The sequence below is a fragment of the Miscanthus floridulus genome, chromosome 2 (assembly GCF_019320115.1).
Source record: "Miscanthus floridulus cultivar M001 chromosome 2, ASM1932011v1, whole genome shotgun sequence".
NCBI classification, from domain to species: domain Eukaryota; kingdom Viridiplantae; phylum Streptophyta; class Magnoliopsida; order Poales; family Poaceae; genus Miscanthus; species Miscanthus floridulus.
In genome coordinates, this window is record NC_089581.1 from 120163893 (window position 1) to 120172577 (window position 8685).

Genomic DNA, 8685 nt, shown 5'->3' on the forward strand with positions numbered 1-8685 from the left:
CACTCCCACCATTGACCAGCACTTTTCTAAAAAGCACCTTCTGGACGGTAGCATCGAGGACGAGGGGGAAACGCCCTATGTAGGGGATGTCCACCCATTGGTTGGCCCTGCTAAAGGTGATGGGGACCTCGGACCATGGGCGATAGTTGGGGTTGGTGGCGGTGTCTTCCATAGTGACGGCAAGCACCCGCCAGGCAGAGAGCTTACGTTCTCTTCTGCTTTCGGTGGAGGCGAGCCCCTCGAAGATGGTGGTGACCACCTTGTCATGATCCTGGAAAGCATTGTTATTGCCCCTAGGTGGTGACCACCTCTGGCTCTATTGTTTGTGTCGTCGTCCAGCTTCTTGTCCTAGAACTCCTTAGCCAAGCCGATGCAATCCTTCATCTTATGCTTGGCATTCTTGTGGAGAGGGCATGGGCCGTCGAGGATCTTCTTGTACTGCTCGTCATAGTTGTGCTCGGTGCGAGGTTCATTGATGGTAGTGACGATGTGGTCTGGCCGACGGTGGTGATTTTGACCAGACTTGGGCCCTTCTGGCCGATCACGGCCGCCGTCACGATGGTAACTGCAGTCATCGTAGCAGTGGTCGTTGTGGCGTCGATCGTCGGGATGATCGTCATAGCGGCGTGTTGGGCGATGAGTGCCCACATCCTCGTTGAAGCGCACCTTGGCTTCCTCAGTGTCGGTGTACTGGTTGGCGGTCATGATCATCTCGCCAATCCCTGTGGCGACTTGCGGTTGAACTTGGAGCGAAGCTTGCGGTGATGGAGTCCTCAGATGAAGGCGGTGATGACCTCAGCTTCCGTGATGTTGGGAATAGAATTCCTCATCTTGAAAAGCATCGAATGTAGCTATGGAGGAGCTCGGACGACTTCTGGTTGATGCGGTTGAGATCATGCTTAGTGCCTGGCCGAGCGCACGTAGCCATATAATTGTCGGTGAAGACTTTTTTGAGCTCTTCCTAGGATCCGATGGAGTTCGGGGCAAGGCTTGTGAACCAGTTCGTGACGGTTGGCGCGAGCATGATAGGAATATAGTTCACCATGACACTGGTGTCTCCTCTGATGGCGTGGACAACAGTGGCGTAAGCCTATGGCCACTGTGTTGGATTCATCCTTCCCTCATAGGGCTCGACCCTAGTGATTTTGAAACCACGAGGCCACTGAAGTGTTCAGAGCGCCCTCGTGAATGCTGGGGGCCCTTCGGGGTTGTGGTTGGCGTCGGGATTTGCAGCATTGCCGGCATTGATTGGCTCGAGAGCTGAGTCTGTATTTCCATACTCTTGCTCGTACTCCTAGCGGCGGCATACTTCTTCTTCGTGGCGATCAAAACATCATTCGTCGATACATCATCGTGCATCTCGGAGATTGTTGAGGTGCACTCGGACGTCCTGGTCGACCTCCTAGTCATGCTGGCAATGCTATTTGATATGGTTGCCCCTAGCTCTACCCTGGAGAGGTTGCCTATCATCGCGATGCTGGTCGATGAAGCGACTTTGGCGGCGATCGGTTCTTATGGCGACTGATCGGCAAATCGAAGTTGTGGAGAATGAAGGACTCTAATCCTGGCGGATCTCATTGACCTAACAATGTGCCGCTTTAAGCATGGCGGCGACCTTGGTGACCTCAGGTGTCTGTGGGAGCCAGGAGAGCTCATTGGCGGCCACTGCGAGATTGGCGCTTGGTGTCTTGTAGATGTCATGGCCATCAACGTGGACAAACTCGTCATCGAGGTTGCGCTAGAGTTGCCTTCCATGCGAGTCAAGTTGCTGCTCGACCATAGCGAGAGCAATCTCGTTTGCCCGGCGCTGCGTACGGTTGACATTCTGGTTCTCACAGGCGGTGCGTTCCTCCTCGGTTTTGCCATTCTGAGGGGGGCTGTCGACGCTGACATTGAAGATTGCGCCGCTACGGAACGGAGGTGGAAGAAGTAGTTCGGTGGTGGTTTCGGCGATGGTCTCCATAGAGCCCTGGGACTCGGAGTCTGGATTCTCCTCTGGGATGTCTTAGAGGGATGCTCCGGGATGTTGGCCGACGTGCAGCATGTTGATGGCTGGTGGGAGCTGGTCGGTGATCTGGCCGGCAAGAGGATGGATGTCTCCAACCTGGTCAGCGAATTTGCCCCTTAGGGCATCTTGGTAAGTGGCAGCGGCATTGATGGACCTGAAAGGTAGGGCTGTAACCCCTGGATTTTCCCGGGCGACCTCCGATAGATCTGAATTGGAGGGTGGTCGGCGCTGAACGAGAGTGTCCAAAGCCGATTCGGTGATGGAGAGGCAATCGGCGAGCTTCAGACCAACCCGATCGATGGATGCGATCAGATCATTATTATTAATCTGCCTCCTCTGGTATCGAGGAAGCGAGCGGCGAGTTGTCGATGAAGGCGACCTCGGAAGTGGTTCCGAGATCGAATCTGTAGTCATAGGTGCGGGGGTGATTGGCACATAATTGATCTGCACCGGCTCAAGGAGCTCTCCAACTCCGTCAGCGTTGATGATCCATAAGATTGATCCAACCATGAAGATCTAGCCAGGCTGCGGGAGGGATGAAGAGCCTACGGAAAAAGGCATCTTGTTCGACAATGAAACAGCACGCACACCCCTATTTGGCGCGCTAACTATCGATAGAATATCATCAGTAGTCCTCCGAGGGGTATCCCATGAAGGTAGATTGATCGTCAGAGAAGCGTGTGATCAAGAACAAGAAGGCAACAGAGACACACGAGTTATACAGGTTCAGGCTATCAATATGACGTAATACCTTACTCCTGTGTTCTGTTGGATTATATTAGCTATCATATGATATTGCATGAGTTTGGAGGGGGTCCCTGCCCGCCTTATATAGCCCGGGGAGCAGGGTTACAAGTTGGTTAGATCTGAGAGATAACCAGAAAGTAATAACTGATTACAGGAATCTTGGGATCATACATATCCTAACAGATCTGATAGTATCTTCAGGATATCTTCCCGGTATCTTGTGGGAGGCGCCGAGCAGAGTCGTGCCCCACAAGGCTTTGTCTTGTGGGTTGGGCCACCCCTGGGGGCGCAGCCCTTGTGGTCTAACATGGGTATCCGGGGTCGTACCCCCCACAGGTGAATAGCCTATAAATTTTTTTACAAATACATTAGAGCAAGAGCTTAGTACACTAAATGGCAAAATGCAATTTTGCTCTAACTCTACAAGGGTTGCAAGTGACCTATTCAACAATTCTAGTTGCTATGATCACTAGGCACAAACAAGGGCGATGTCACCACTCACTAAGAGCTCTCAACAAGTCTACACTAAAGAGCTCCACTAGGTGATACTAAACTAGCAAGCAAGACAAGCTCTCAAAACTAATTATACTAAAGAGCTTGAAAACTATTTGCAAGGAATGTAAAAGAGTGAGTATGGTGATTATACCGCCGCATCGAGGAATGAACCAATCACAAGATGAATACAATTTCAATGACCGGGAGAATACGAATGGGTAAGAGACAACCAAATTTTCTCCCAAGGTTCACATGCTTGCCGGCACGCTTGTCCCTGTTGTATCGATCAACACTTGGTGGTTCAACAGGCTAATAGGTACCACACACCTAGCCCACCACAAGAGGTGCTGCAAGAACCTACCCACAAGTGAGGTAACTCAATGACACAAGCAATTTACTAGATCTACCTTGTGGCTCTTTGCCTGAGGAAGGTGCAAGACCCCTCACAATCACCGGAAGCTAGCCACGAACAATCACCAACATGCCGAAGCTCCTCTGCTGCTCCAAGCCATCTAGGTGGCGACAACCCCTAAGAGAAACAAGAAATCCGTAGCCAGCAACGAATCCCCAAATGCCACTAGATGCAATCACTCAAGCAAATGCACTTGAAATCACTCCTAATCTCACTATGATGATGAATCAATGATGGAGATGAGTGGGAGGTGTTTGCTTAGGCTCACAAGGATGTCAAGTATGTCAAAGTGCCAAGAAAGTTCAAGCTCTCTACTAGTAGCACATTGGAAATGCTCAAGTTATTAGATATTGCAATCTTACCAAGCCCTTTGACCTTGCCTTTGCCATTGTCACCAAATGTGATAATATCAATCCCATTGCTATCATTTTCATTGATTGAATTGAACATTCTTGAATCACCGGTTATGTGTTGTGTGCACCCACTATCAAGCACCCAATGCCTTCCTCTGGCTTTATAATTGACCTACAAAAGAAGATCAATTCCTTTTAGGTAACCCAAACTTGCTTGGGTCCTTGAAGGTTAGTTACCAAGGTCTTTGGTACCCAAATGGCCTTCTTCTTTGGGCCCACAATTGGTGTACCAATAAACTTATCCTTCACACCATTGGCACCCTTGACAAGCATATAACAAGAATCAAATCTAATTGAGGATACATTAGGTTGCTTGTTCTTGTTAATCTTGCAATATTGCTCTATATGGCCAACTTGCTTGCATCTATTGCAAAACCGATCATTGCCCTTCACAAAGCTAGCTTTGGGAGTGATAAAGGTTGTCTTGCCTTTCTTGGGGGTATAGCCTAATTCCTCTTTGTTGAGAGAAAACCTTTGGCTATCCCAAGTACTTTAGTAAGCAGGAATCTCCACCATAGGCATTGCCTAAGGCACGAGTGAGCTCATTTGCCTCCTTCTTGAGGATCTAATTTTCCACCATTAGTGAGGCATCACAAGTGAAACCATCACTCAAAGGTGAAGTAGTAGTGGTGGTGCTACAAGAAGGATTAGTGGGAGCAACAACAATGGGCTTATAAAAAGATTCATCAATAATATCACATGTTAGTCCCACATCACATGACACAATCACTTGCTCCTTCTTGGCTTCTTCCTCCTTGACTTGCTTGAGGAGAGAGGAGTGAGCCTTTTCAAGCTTAGAGTGAGCTTTGCCAAGCATCTCATGGTCTTTTCGTAGACTCTCATGAGAGGCATTTAGCTCATCAAAGGATTGCTCAAGAGATTTAATCTTCTTGTGCAATTCTTTGCACTCCTTTCTTTTCATCTCAAAGCAAGTGTGCACTTGCTCACACATGTCCATGAGCTCCTCCTTGGTGTACTCCTCCTCACCATCACTCCTACAATCATCACTTTCATAATCATCATCACTTACATCATATTTTAGCCTTGGTAGGCTTTGCCATGAGGCATGTCGATGCAGTATCGAAGATGGAAGGCTTATTGTTGATGGCGATGCTTGCTAGTGCTTTCTTGATATATTTGTTGCCATCATCACTAGAGCCATCACTATCCAAAGATCCATCACTATCCCAAGTGACCACATAGCCTCCACCCTTCTTCTTCTTTTGGAAGGTCATCTTCTTCTCATTCTTCTCATTCTTTTCTTTCTTCTCCTTCTTGTGCTTCTTCTTCTCATCCTCATCATTGTCACTATTGTAGGGACAATCCTGCTATGACATGATCGGGGCTCTTGCAATTGTAGCATCTTCTCACATATTCTTTGCTCTTGTTGTTGTCTCTTCTCATTGTTGCACCATAGCCCTTTTTCTTCATGAATCTTCCAAACTTGCGCACAAAGAGAGCCATGACTTCATCATCAATGTCACTAGCATCTTCATCGCCACTTGATTCTTCTTTCTTGGACTTGCCCTTGTTCTTGGATGATGAGCTAGCCTTGAATGCCACACTCTTCTTTTTCTTGTCTTCATCTTCCTTCTTATCATCGTTGTCAACCCCCTCCCTTTCTACACGATATGTCTCTTGTGTCATGACATCACCTAGTACTTGGTTAGGGGTGAGTTGCTTCAATCCTCCTCTAATGATGATCAATCTCAATGTCTCAAATCTAGGAGGTAAGCACATCAAGAACCGATGAGAGACATCATCATCCTCATTGATCTTCTCTCCAAAAGCCTTCAAGTCATTGACAATTACTTACAATCTATGGAACATCTCCGTAATGCTCTCATCATCTTTCATCTTGAAGCTTGTCAACTTGTCCTTGAGGATGTATAGCTTGGCACTCTTCATTGCCTGTGTGCCCTCATAGGTCTACTCCAATCTCTTCCACACTTCACAAGCTTTCTCACAATCCTTGATTTGCTCAAACACCTTGGAATCAATGGCATTATAGATGGTGTTGAGAGCCATTGTATTGCATTGCTTGTTGGCCTTGTCGGTGTTGGTGAGATTGTCTGGATCAAGAATCATATAGTCACTCTCGGTCACATCCCACACTTGGTCATTGATTGAACCAAGATACATCTTCATCTTTCTCTTCCAATAATCATAGCATGTGCCATCAAAGAACTGGTGGTTTGCCCCCCACATGGTTGAACACAACTTGAGCTATAATTTGACACCGAGGTTGTTAAGCCTTCAATCCAACGGTGACCATGGCTCCAATACCACTTAGAAAGGTCCTAAATAGTCTAGAGGGGGTGAATAGCCTATAAAAATTTCTACAAATACACTAGAGAAAGAGGTTAGTACACTAAATGGCGAAATACAATTTTGCTCTAGCTCTACGAGGGTTGCAAGCCACCTATTCAACAATTCTAGTTGCTATGATCACTAGGCACAAACAAGGGCTATGTCACTACTCACTAAGAGCTCTCAACAAGTCTACACTAAAGAGCTCCACTAGGTGATACTAAACTAGCAAGCAAGACAAGCTCTCAAAACTAATTACACTAAAGAGCTTGATAACTAGTTTGCAAGGAATGTAAAAGAGTGAGTATGGTGATTATACCGTCACGTCAAGGAATGAACCAATCATAAGATGAATACCAATTCAATCACCAGGAGAATACCAAAGGGTAAGAGACAACCAATTTTTCTCCAGAGGTTCACGTGCTTGCTGGCACGCTAGTCCCCGTTGTGTCGACCAACACTTAGTGGTTCAGCAGATAATAGGTATCACACACCTAGCCCACCACAAGAGGCGCCACAAGAACCTACCCACAAGTGAGGTAACTCAATGACACGAGCAATTTACTAGAGCTACCTTGCGGCTCTTCATTGAGGAAGGTGCAAGACCCCTCACAATCACCAGAGCCAGCCACGAAATAATCACCAACACGTGCTGAAGCTCCTCCGCTGCTTCAAGCCGTCTAGGTGGTGGTAACCCCCAAGAGAAACAAGAAATCCATAGCCACAACGATCCCCAAATGCCACTAGATGCAATCACTCAAGCAAATGCACTTGAAATCACTCCCAATCTCACTATGATGATGAATCAATGATGGAGATGAGTGGGAGGTGTTTGCTTAGGCTCACAAGGATGTCAAGTATGTCAAAGTGCCAAGAAAGTGGGCCCTAAGCCAGTCAAGAACTATATATAGTGCCCCTTGGTTCAAAGAGCCATTGGGAGCTTACAGACATGACTGAACTCACTGAGCGGACATACCCAGCGTCCGAGTGGCTGCGTATGGTTAGCCGATGCCTGCCACGTGTCCTCCCTTTGAATGTCATCCATTCATCTCTAATGGCTAGCTCCCGTTCACGCAAATACTTAAGTTAGGACTGGACTCACTCCTTGATTGACCAGACTCTAGAGTACACAGTGTCAGGTCATGAACAGAAAGGTTCTAGAGCCAATTTCCATTGACCGGATGCGTTAGGTTAGAGATGACCTGACACGCCCGTGCGTCCGATCATGCCACCATGCCCCCTTGCAATTTGTGGCTGGACGCATCGGTCGGTCCCGAGCCAGCATCTGGTCCTTCCACCTCGCTCTTGGCCAGAGCAGCACCCCTGATTATAATTGACCGGACACTGCCTAGGGTCAGGTCCTACGTCCGGTGTAGCGTCCGGTCAGTGACCGACACTGCCTTTTCTTTTTCTATCTCCTCAACCGCTTCGCCCTTGCTTCCAACTTACTAACGACAAAGTGTAGAACTTGTGTGCACATGTGTTAGCATTTTTCAAAGCATTTTACAAGGATCAAAGTTAGCACACTAGGTTTCTAAATGCATATGCAAGAATCATGTCACCTAGTGGCACTCGATAAACTGTTTAGCCAAATATTTTCCATCTTTATAGTATGGCTATCGATCCTAAATACACTCACACCCTCTATGGTGTCTTGAGTGCCAAAACAAAAACCTATTTGATACCTTTGTCTTGATCAACCTTGTTTTTGTTTTTTCTCTTTCTTCTTTTCAAGTTGGAGCTTGATCATCTTCAACACATGTCCATCTCCATCTCCATGGACTTCATCACCATGCTCCATCACTTGGTATGTACCAACCTTTCTCACATGACACTCATGATAAAGGTTAGTACTTAGGTTTCATCAATTAGCCAAAACCAAACTAGGGTTTTCAATCTCCCCCTTTTTGGTAATTGATGACAACCTTTTTACAAAGATATTCAATAAAATCTTTTTGGATTTATATTGCTTGCCCAAGCATGTTACCATGTGTAAAGGATATGGACAAGTTTTATAAACCCAAATTGGTAGCATTAGCTCCCCCTGCATATGTGCTAAGAGTTTGGATTTGAAAGCTTGTACATATGCATAGTTAGGAAGTGTGGGGAAGTAATGACTACCAAGTGATGCTAATGTGTAAAGAATAGACCTTTGAAGCATGATACCAATCGGAGTTGCCATTTGAACACCATCCTTAGCACCATGGTTAGTTAGATAGCACTTGCAAAACACAAACACTAGATACCATGTGAGATCAACATTATAAGCAAGGCTCTAGTACCACTTGTAAAACATGCAA